Source organism: Adelges cooleyi, unplaced genomic scaffold (genome assembly GCF_023614345.1).
Source record: "Adelges cooleyi isolate 19-005CV unplaced genomic scaffold, UGA_ACOO_1.1 ACOO_flye_CR_arks_rails_tigmint_CR_PRNA_31, whole genome shotgun sequence".
NCBI classification, from domain to species: Eukaryota; Metazoa; Arthropoda; class Insecta; order Hemiptera; family Adelgidae; genus Adelges; species Adelges cooleyi.
In genome coordinates this window covers 1129787-1142358 of record NW_026095981.1, presented here as the reverse complement: position 1 = coordinate 1142358, position 12572 = coordinate 1129787, and the positions used below count along the sequence as shown (strand labels likewise).

Genomic DNA, 12572 nt, shown 5'->3' with positions numbered 1-12572 from the left:
GAAACTTTTTGCGTTTTTTTCTTATATTTTATTTTTATTAAACTATAACTATACCGAGCTCTATAGTTTGTACAAATAAAAACAATATTAATTAACAACTAATTATTTTTATAGTTGAGAAAATAGGCAAAAACATTAAAATAATATATTATCTACTACGCTTCAGTATCTAGACAATTATTTATTTTGAAAAACAATACATAAATGTAACAGGCACCTATTAAATCTTACAATTAATATGCATCCATGCTATTTAAAATATTTGTTTTCGATTTATTCTTTTTAGTAAATTATTTAATCCATATTATTATGATATAACGTACTGTATATTTCAAAATCATTTGCGCCATTCGTGTAACGGTATCATCTGGTGTGATAATAATTTGCAATCCAATTGTAACTAAAACAAAATAAAACGTAAGCAAATTACTATAAATTACACCTATTACACATTCCATAGCAAAATCAAAGGAATCGTCAATATTAAATTGTACAAAGAAACTATTAACTTTTCTCATGAAATGGGAAACGGCTTGTACTAGGATTAACCTAAAAAAACAACAACTCAAAGTTGGGAGTTGGGATGTTTAATAATTGTTAGAAACTAAGTAAAGGTGAATGTATACATATTATCATTATCCGACACGTTTATTTTCACAATAAATCTAGGCAAAACTACAAGTAAAAACCGATTACTTTTAATGTAAAAAAAGCCAGTACAGTGGGGACGGAGAGGTCACGTGTCTGCAGATTTTATTATAACTGAAAGTGATATCACTTTTAAATAAACGCTTCGATGCGAATCTGTGGATAGTATGTTTTAAACCAGCTATAGTGGTTTAGAAGATATCGTGGGACCAGCAATAATAATGTACTTAAAATTTAATATTTAGTCTTGTGCAGGGTGGATACGACGAGGGTTGATCGTCCGTCTATAAAAATGTACTGTCATAGTTACCCATAAATCATAATTAACAATATAATGAAAATATTTTCATTACCCGTTGACTGTTGATTCACACACACAAAGCAACCTAGAAACTGACTACGGCCAAAGTGTAAATTTACCCTATTTTTTGGGGTTTAATAAAAACAATTTTACTACAGATTTTTGAGAAAATTGTACATTTACAGTTTCATTTTAAATCCACCGTCGGTCTAATTTTCAAATCAAAATCTCCAAAACTTTGCTTGAAATAGTAAAATAAAGAAAAAAATTCTATCCCTTCTAGGGAAAAGTGCTTATGATATTTGTTGGTTTGTTAGTGTGTTTAATGAACAATTCATATTAATTTGGAACTTTTTCGACTGTTTTTAAAAAAGTTATAGAGCATCATTTTAAGTTGAAAAATTTGTACATTTTTTGGGTGTTTTTCTCAATTTTGGTGGGGAAGGGGTGACTTTTTTTAGTTTTTGGCCTAACAAAGTACCTTTCTGGTATGATTTCTGATCTATAGAGTTGCTACACGAAGAAATCGGTTCAGCGGTTTACAAGATATCGTAGGTCCAGACACAACAAAAAAAAAATAAAAACACAGCATTGTAAAAACAATACCTTCTCAGCTACGCATCAAAGCTAAAAAAATTAACTTAACTTCCTAACTTCATTTATATATTGAGTATTCACTATGTACCTACCTACCAAGTTTTGGATAGTAACAAACATTTTGAATACCTATAATTAATGATCAAAGTTTTAAATAATTGTGATATATGTTCCAACAAACAGTGACCTTTGATTATAGTTTATGACAAATAACAGTTAAAATTTTCAAAAATTCTTTGGAATTATAGTTCTTATTTAATTCAGATGACACTTTACTGATTTTTGTAATCAATTATTTTCAGCTATGATATAGTATTATGAAGATCTAAGTGTCATAATAGTTAATAAAAAATAAATCCTCAAAAAAAAGTGTTGAATCATTTTGTATTTATATAATAAAAAATATTATGTGAAACGTTATTGGCTTTCAATATTTTAAATTTGAATTTGAATTTTCATTGATTTAATCAGAGTTATTTTTCGGTGCAATTTATTTTACTAGTGTGAAGTTAGCCATAGACGAGCCAGCAATATTTGATAACAGCTCAATTTAGCTGTTTTACTTTTTCCCACTACTATAGAATAAATATATGCTATTGTAGTAAGCAGAGCTCACTACATAAAATTGAGGACCAAGAGAATATATATATAAACCACGTTTTAACTTGAAAGACTTTAAAGCTGTAATTTATAATAAACACACAAGAACAAATATATATATAATTATAACTTTTACTGACACACTATTACTGTCTATGATCTGGCATAAGTAACTGGCCCAATTGTGGTTAATTAAAAAAACAGTTTATATAGTAATATATAAATTAGTGAATGACGTTAAAACTTAGAGAACTAGGAAGACCTAATAATATTATCGTGGATGCGCGTGAAAAAGAGGTTAAGTCATCTTTTTGTACAAAATGAGTTAAATGCACTGACAAATTCACAAAAAAAAATCATCATTTGTGTTTTATAGTTTAAGTCTAAGTGTAATATTCAATGAATAATAAAGAAGTGTTTGATGAGATGTCACTATTTTTCTGATCTTAGTGTATTTTGTAATAAGTCGACTTAAATATTTTTGAATTTACAATTTAATAGTGTTCCAATTCTATTTTATACAGGAAAGTATAAAACAAGTTATTTTATTATCTTATTAAAAAAATATTTATCTTATCCTAATACCTGATCTTACATATTTATCTAAACTTTATTTTCCATTTCCTGAATAGTTCATAGTGGTTGACTTAACCCTTTTTTCACGCGCACCCACGAATTTTAATAATAATTACAAGGGGTAACTAGACGTGACCTAGTTTACAATAAGAAATACTGTGTAATAACAATTTAAAAGTTTAAGGCCTATGGGCTATGATGTCATTTAGCCAATCATCTCATCCTGCAAAACAACCTAACTATAATATATAAAATTGTATATGTGTAGAAATATTGTCGAGGTAACAATACGCTCCCGTGTTTTCTTCTTTTTTCCCGTGTAATTGCTGTTGTTTTTTTTTTTCATTTTATTGTAATAATCTACTAAAAAGTGCGCGAACAGATTGGTGTCGCTTTTGAGTCAGCCTGTCTAACCCTTTTCTTTTTAAGCAAGTTTTTAACAATTTTTAATTGCCTCATAAGCTTTGCACGGCCACCGCAAACGTAAGCTGCTATATTTATCTTTCTGCTTCTTATCGCACCGGATTTTACAATACCTGTCCATCTGCCCGTCTTATCGCCAACGAGCTGCGTCTTTCGTTGTTTTGCCATTCAAATATAGAAGCTTCGCATAATATTATATTAAGCGTTATACTGGTATATACAGAGTGTACCTAGTGCAGTGGTCCGAGTCATACTTTTTTGTACCCCCCATCTATCATGCAAAAACAGGATACTCCAATAAAACCTATAAATGTCGCATCCGGCCACAGCAAAAAAGCTGTTTCTATTTCAAATGAAGATCTGATGGCCGCTCTAAAGACTTTCAAAGGAGAAATTTTATCCTCCTATCAGTCTCTATCTGACCTCCAGGCATCCCAATATAACGACCTAAAAGCCGACCTCTCTCACGTGTCACTTCAAATGTCTGAATTTAAAGCTGAGAACTCTACCCTTCGTGCGGAAATTGACGTCCTCAAAGGAAAAGTCGCATCTTTTGAAGGTTTCAATTCGGTCGAACAATCGCAATCCATTATTAGCCTAGTTCTTCAAGAAACATTCGAGCGTGAAAGATGTCAGACGAATTTGATTACCTATGGGGTCCCTGAGTGATCTTCTTTGGATATTTCCTTGCGTATAGAGCATGACGAAAAAACATTCTGCAATATTCTCTCATCCCTTGGTAATGCTGTCCCTTCAAACTTCAAACTAGTCCGAATTGGAAAGTCAAGTACTTCTTCTTCCCGTCCACTAAAAGTTATATTCGATTCCAAAGAGGTGGCAGCTCACCTATTATCCACTTTCAATGCAGCTAAACGCTCTGGTACTGTATTCGTGGAAAATTTCCGTATGACTAGTGACAAAACACTTTTACAACGAAAACCACTTCGTTCATGTCATGCCGAACTCGAGCAGAGAACCAAAGGCGGTGAAACCGACCTACGAATTGTTTTTGAAAATGGATTACCTATAGTAGGAGTCGCCAATCCAAAAAAACGGAGGAGTTCGTCGTCACCATTCAAGCAAACATCCTTAGCTGATTCTACCGATTTCGCTCCGCTAACCGGTTTTTACCAAAACTGTCGTGGCCTTAATACTAAATTAACTAATTTTAAATGTAACGCATCATCTGTCAATTATATTTTTATTGTTTTATCTGAAACCTGGTTACAAGATAACATTTGTGATCACGAGCTTGGTCTTGTTAATTATAATATTTTTAGGTATGACAGATGTATCTCTAATAGTAATTGTAGTCGTGGAGGAGGAGTCCTAATTGGCATTCGTAAAGATTTTCCTTCGTCCCCCATTTTTGTCACTCAGCTAAATGTTGAACATATTTTTGTTCGTTTTACTATTGATTCACTCTGTTTCATTGTTGGTGGTGTATATATCCCCCCTCACTCTTCTCCATTAATTTATGAATCACACATTTCTTCGATTGAATACCTTATTACAAAATATCCTAATGACATTATTATAATTTGTGGTGATTATAATATTCCTGAAGTAATCTGGAGTAATGATAATAATGGCATTGTATATTCCTATACCTCTCCTGCTCGAGCCCCTTGCATTCCCGAATCATTTACTACCAACGGGTTTTTTCAAAAAAATAATATATATAATTCTCATAACTGTATTCTCGACCTAGTATTCAGTAAGGATAAATCTCTTTTCCAGCTACTTTTCTTCTGTATATTCTACTGAACACATGGATCCTGATATTAAAAAACTAGATACCCCCACTTTTGACTTGCCTAATAATGCCACTTTTAATGTAGATGATGTATTTCGCAGTTTATCAACATTGAAGGGCGTCTGGTCGATTGGTCCAGATGGCCTCTCTGGTCATTTTTTATTTGAACTGAGATCAATTATTGCCTATCCACTTTGGCTTCTCTTTAGAAGATCGCTTGATGAAGGTAATTTTCCGTCTTTATTTAAGTTCAGTGCAGTTACACCGATTCCAAAATCTGGTAATCCATCAGATGTGTCCAATTATCGTCCTATTTCCATCCAGTCACATATTTCTAAAATTTTCGAATCCCTAGTTCTAAACGCCATTCAACCAACGGTAAACTCTATCCTCATCGAGGAACAGCATGGCTTTCGCCCAAGACGTTCCACTACCACATGCAATCTTGTGTTCAATAATTATATTTACGAATCTTTCCAATGTCGGCAACAAGTTGATGTGATCTATATCGATTTCCAAAAAGCTTTCGACTCGGTCAACCATATGGCACTCATACATATTCTTGAAAAATCTGGCTTTGGCGATCCACTTTTGTCGTGGTTCAGATCCTTTCTTAGTGACAGATACCAATGGGTTAAAGTTTTTGATATTAGGTCTAATATATTTCTTGCTTCCTCGGGTGTCCCTCAAGGGAGCCATCTGTCGCCAATTCTGTTCTCTTTATTTATTAACAGCCTCCCTCTTGTATTACACCATTGTCACTTTCTTTGCTTTGCTGACGACATCAAACTGTATTTGCGCGTAGGCAAGCTTGATGATTGCGCAAAACTCCAATCGGATTTAAATCGTTTTTCTGATTGGTTTAATACCTTGGGTCTATCACTTAATCTCTCGAAATGCAAAATTATGACCTTCACTCGATCTCGATCTCCATTTTTGTCCTCATACTTCCTTAGTGGTACTGCTGTCTCTCGGGCTGTCGATTACGTCATAGATCTGGGTTTCAAGCTTAGCTACAACCTCGACCCGAGTGCTCACATTGAATATGTATGTTGCAAGGCTTTCAAAACTCTTGGTCTAGTCATGCGTTTGGCTAAGGACTTTCGACTTGAAGTGTCACTAAAAGCTCTTTTCTGTGCACTTATGCGCCCCATTTTAGAGTATGGAGCTGTAGTCTGGGATCCTTATACTGCCGATAATTCAAGACAGCTTGAGCGTGTACAACGTAGATTCTTACGCTTTGCTAGCTTTCTTCTTAATATACCTTGCTTGCCTCATAATTATACGCCAATTGCTACCCACCTTGGACTTTCTTCCCTAGCTGAGCGCCGTCGTTTTGCTGGCCTTAAATTCCTCGCAGGGTTATTAAATCATAACATCGATTCACTCGTCCTACTATCTCTAATCTGTTTTAGAGTTCCACCTCGTTCATCCCGTTCTTCCGCCCAATTCTATGTCCCCCATGCCACCTCAAATTATATGGCTAATGAACCTTTAAGACGTCTAATGTCGGCTGCCAATGCGGATCCCTCCTTTAATGATTTATTATTAATTTAATTTTGTAAAAACTATATTGTATCTATATTTCAATTTATATCGTATTATGTATTATGTGTTATCTCCATTGTTATATTCAAAAGGGCCCAGCCCGTAAAATCTATTAAAATAAAATAATATAATATAAACTAATATATAATATAATCCATTAACATAAATTAACAATAACCCTGAATTATGAGCTCATTACATAATTACATTGTGTTATTGAATTAATTTTATAATCATACTAGACCCGATAATCTATCGTCCCTTTGAAATAGTCCATGGTGGTTTTAAAAAACACATTTTGCGTGGCTAACTTATAGGCCGGTAAATACAAATTTAAGCAAAAATAAAAAAAAAAATCCCAAAGAATTATTTTTTTTGTAAGCGTACTATGTAGTAGACCTACAGCAGTAGGAAAATAAATTAAGCATTACGATTTCATAATATTTATTTAATATTTAGCTGTAGAATAATAATTTCCAGCAATTTGTACACATGCCCTACAGGCTACAGCCTACATCATTTTAATGTAGCATAAGAAAAATCATATCCATTCGTTGCAGCTGTAGTGTACGCGTCTGCGAAGGACCGTACAGTACACTAAACGACTAACGGTATCGGCAGGACTAGGGGTCGTTGTTAAATAATTAAACACTTTTTAAACTTAGTTAATATTAGTATGATAATAAAAAGTATTATTGGTTAAACTGGATATTTAGCATAATAAATATTTTAAACAGTTTGTAGTTAATATAATTTACCCGAGTACTTGTTGCAGTCGCACTACTCTACTAAATAAAGAACTTTATAATAAAGAACATCCAAATTGAACGGCGACAATGCAAAACGTGCTATTGCCATTTTTCGCTTTTTCCAGTGACGTCGATTTTCTGTTGTAGCACATAAGAAAGTCATAGACAAAAACTGTAATATTCTAAAAATGCATAAAAGAAATCTGAACTTATTTATGATAATTGTTAATATGTGAATTTAAATTTAGATACATTAAAACATAATTTTGTGAAACGAATCGCGCCAAAACGCACCATATCCACCACTTGGTTTGTTTTGGCAAAATTCAGTGGAAATTGTACGTTTTGGCAATATTTCATCATATATTTTTTAATTCATTTTAGCATACCTACTAAAGTTACGTTCATTTTGCAACGTCAACTACAGAGACGGATGACTATACAAATATTTGAAACAATATCAATCATTAAATATTCATGTTGTGTTATTTCTATACTATTTAAAACACTTTTGAAACCGTCTATTTTCGATACCCTTAATAATATCTGCCATATTATTTATACCTGGATGTTTACAAACACATTGGCTCATCATCGTTTACCTAGAATTAAATCATGTCTCTGATTGTTCTTAAACCTTAAAAGCATTAAAAAATAAACATTTTGTCAGTAGGTAATAGAACTGATTGCGACCGCGTTCAGTTAAATGCCACTTTTTTTTTCTTCTCACTCATAATCCTCGGTAGTATAGTGGTAAGTATCCCCGCCTGTCACGCGGGAGACCGGGGTTCGATTCCCCGCCGGGGAGGAAAACTTTTTTGCATTTTTTCCTGCTGTTTTTCATCATAATCAATCATTATAAAGTTGAAGATCTATTGCTTGGTACTTAATTTATGATAATAGATTTCTCTGAATTTTAATGCATCCGTTGTGTGCGTTAAAATCAAAATGCCAACTTGGAAATTTTTAATTACATAAAATACATTTATACTATTGCAACAATTGTAACTTTTTTTTTTTTTTATAATGGTTTCAAACAATATTTTACTATCGTTTTCAAAATCATAAATTTCAAAATTAATCATACATAAAAGCCTAAAATTGAAATGAAACCTTAACAAGTTTTCTATGTAAATACATTTACATTATTAAAAAAAAAACTGTTCTTGTGCGTGTCTTTAAATCCATTAATAAAGGAAGGCATTTACCCTCTCAATTTACCTCTTAAAATGCAGTGTCGGTGTTCATTAATTATTTTACTGTCTATGTGGTACGAATAATGACAATTTTTATATTGATGAAAATATTATCTTAGAAATCTTAGAAACTAGAAATTTTAATATTCTTCTGTTTAAAATTCGAACAGAGAGTATGCATTTTTTTTGTTCACTTCTTATTAATAAGTGTCAGTGTCATAATAATCTTATTATTATTATTAAAACAGCACAATTATGTAGTATATATTTTATAGTCAAATCGCAAACCATTAACTAAATATCTGCATTCTCTTTGACATATTATTATTATGTTTCAATTCTAACATGTTCGATGTTATCTAATTTGAAATCAAATTAGATAACATCAAATTTGATACATGTTGTCAAATTATCCCTTATCCCTTATTCCCTTATCAAATTTGTATACATGTTTTGTACTTAATGATAAATAGAAAATAAACATTAAATACTTTTGTGTAAGTAGGTAGTATAGTTTTAAAAATTGTCCAAAATTAATTTTTCAAATATTTCACAATGCAATTTTAATTTAAAGGTTCAAAACGACATGTTAACCATTAAGTATTTATCAACATTTTTTCCTTAAAATTATATGACAAAAAATGATAAAATGTTCAGAAAATTTAAGACGGGTCAAATAGTTAGCTTTTGTTTTAATATTATTAATTAGCAAGAAATTATTGTTTTCTATATTCCACAAAAGCATTTCTTATTATTTTATTTTCAATGGAAAATCATAATAAAATTAATTCTAAAAAAAAAACAATTGTGTTAATAGTTAGACCTAAGCCTGATGTTATAATATGATTATTATTAAAGGTATAGAATGTTCATCTGTTAAAACCAAAACACTTATGTTCAAAATAAAAATTTGTGCATAATTTATAAATTTATTACTCGATGATACAAAAAATACATAGTGAATAATTAAAAAAGTAATATTAAAACGCATTAAAAAAAATTAAGACCGAGAAACTTAAAATTATTTTCCCTTTATGTCGAGAAATTAATGTTTTTAATTTAAAAAAAAAAACATAATGTTAACTATTTTATTATTTAAGTAATTTAATTGATCATAATCAAAGTATAATAAATAAAATAGCTTTTATGCCAATACATAAAAACGTCTTTATTAATTATTCTTTTCTAAGTAATTTTCTATTTTTTTATACATACAAAAGGTTTGTACAGTTTTCTACCATAAAACATATTACATTTCTTATTATTACATTATTATTATGACTAACATTTAAAAAAATGACAAGCAAATTATTCTCAAGTTTGTTCTAAAATACTAAAGATTCTATTATCGTTTATTGGTTTAACTATTTTTATTATAATCATTTAGTAATGGTACTTAATTTTTACAATCATAAAACCATTATAAAATATAAACTAAAGTCTGTTAATAAGCTATGTAATGTATTTTTTATACAAGTCTTTATCTATAAATAACACACACAAACATATTAACAAAGTACTATAAGTAAGTTTAACAGAATTAGCATTATCTCACAAGCAGCAATTTAGAAATATACATTTTCTCAATGTTTTTTTTAAGGTTGTTGGAAAATATATTAACTTTTAAGTTTTCATTGCTTTATGGGGTGATTTATAAATTGATTAAAATGTATACATTGAAATCAGAAACACTACAGGTATTGAATGCTCTTACATTGGCATATAATAATGTTTATTTGAAAAGAGACAATTATTATTGTAAATAACAGTACAGTATAAGTATCTCAATCAGAAACATATTGCAGTCATTATAAATCAAATTAACAAATGTTGTCCTTGAATACTCAATAAACACAGTATATCATGACAAATAACTATGCGTATTGAAAGCGGGCGGTTTTTAAGGAGTTTTACATACAATTTTGTTTAAAAATACTTTTTTTTAATAAATAATATGTTCTGTGGTTACATAGCCGGATCATTTGCTTTTGAAAGGAGTCAAATTCGTATGATAGTTCATTTTATAATGGCGGTTTAAACATTTTGTTGAATTAAAAATATGTTTTGTATAATTTTTTTCAAGTAAAATTGTACGTGAAATAAGGCTATTTTTAATTTTATGAAAGATGAACTTTTTGGAATTAATCTCTTTCATGAATAATCGAAATTTTGACAAGCGTTTTTGGTATAAAAAAAGGCAAAATAAAAACAGACCGCTTTCAATATGTCCTCGATGACGTCATAATACTATATTGTCACAAATTAAATAAAACCAGATAGCGCACTCTGAGAAAATCGGAAAATGCAAACAAACTTTAATAACCTCAGGCCAATGTGACCGAAAAATAATCATCTTAGTTAATCGACTACTCGTGATCAGTAATACTTGACAATTAGCGTGCACAATATTTTCGACACTATAATTTGATTCTACTGCATTGAGTTTAAACCAATCGAAAATCGTTATTGGAAAATCTATCGTCGCACCGAGTGAAGTGCACTATCTGATTTTGTATTCTTTTAATCTGTGAAATTGTTTTGTCGACAAAAGATAAAAAAAAAACCTATTGTTTACATAGTATTGTTGAATTCAACGACATAGTTGATGACGTAGTCACACTGCGACATGCCAGTAGTGGATTTCAGCTTGTTCATGACCAACACACACAACTCGCCTGGGCGTACAACTTCGAATGTGCCGATGCTGTGTAGTAAACTATTGAACGTTTGGTAAAAGCGAGGATCCTTGGTGTAATGGCGTATGTCGTCGAAATACGGTCTGGCGTATCTTCTGAAGTCGCAAGTGCATTGTAAAGCCGTCGGGAGATCAATTCTACGGACAGCGTGATAGACGATTTCCTTAAATACAAAAAAAATATATATATATCAATAAAACCCAATATTATTATTGTACAATGCGAGGCAACACTCGTTGTTAGGGGAAAACGATTACATTTTTATAGATGTTTCTCTCGTAGGCGCAATTTAAATTAAATAAAACCGAAGGCGCTTAAGCTCTGCATCTTCCAGATGTTTTAATTAACTTGGTCGACGTTTTTTTTTTTTCATGCCAGGATGTTGGTATAACAATTAATCATAATATTTCAACACTTAAGTTCACACCCGACAGTGATAAGAAACGGCCAATAACAGATGCCGATTAGAGACAGCTGATAATGGCCACTGATAAGAGGCAGACGATAAGAAATCCGGCACGATGGAGAGGAGATTGTAGTCAGAGGAAGGAGAGGAACACGAACGTGAATTTTCCAATAGATTTTCCCTTAGACATATTCATGATCCAATGTATTCCTTCAAAGTCAAAACTAATTTTTCTTTTTGCACACTTTTTTACTAGTGTTATTTTATTTACTAATACAATCCTACTATTGTTATTGTACACAAATATATCATAAAATTACCAAACATTTATTCTTTTTCGAATAAGCGCTTCGTCGCCGATCTGTATGTATGATAAAAATAAAATTATCGAAAAATACATTGCAAAGGACATAATGCGCTGGAAATTGTATTTTCACTAAAGGGTGGTTACGAGGGGGGTTCACCATCTGCCTATAGGTATTTGTTGCCGACAGGGGCGGATCTAGGAATGAAAAAATGGGAGGGGGCTAGAAAAAAAGTTCCCTTTAAATACATTTTACAAGGAACTATCAAACAAAGTTAAAGTTTATATAGTAAACAAAAATACAATATATTTTTAATGCAGTTCAAGTACACAAGGGTGATACTTCAGATGCCTAAGCCCCCCGCCCCTTTTGTGTCAACCCCTTTGTTACCGTAGTTTCGTATGTATAGTTATGGTTGAGGGGATTGCATGCGGTTGGTTTTAAGGAGTTTTGTATAGGCAATATTTAAGAAAAAAGTGGTTTTAATAAATTTCGATCGTGTCAATTAATTAACCGGTTAATTTGTATAAGCTTCATGGTATTGTTTTTAATTAAAATTATTTTTTCTATGAGTAAAAACCATTTTAGTTAATATAACACACATTTTTTATTCCATCGCACAGGCTGAACCGGTGATCCGATAAGTAATCTGAAAACAGATTTGAATTCGTCATGAAGTTCAATTATGATCGGCCAGGGTACTTTTTTTATATCTTATTCCTACTATGTATCAAACACGTTTGAACATTATATAAAACGTCATATTTTAAA

The 12572-nt window shown here is 31.2% G+C and overlaps 1 non-coding gene across 1 annotated transcript; it reads left to right on the top strand.

The window, feature by feature from the left end:
* The first annotated feature begins 7934 nt into the window (after nt 1–7934).
* Trnad-guc (transfer RNA aspartic acid (anticodon GUC)) lies at nt 7935–8006 on the top strand. Its single transcript has one exon. It is a non-coding gene; the product is annotated as a tRNA-Asp (tRNA).
* The last annotated feature ends 4566 nt before the right edge of the window (nt 8007–12572 follow it).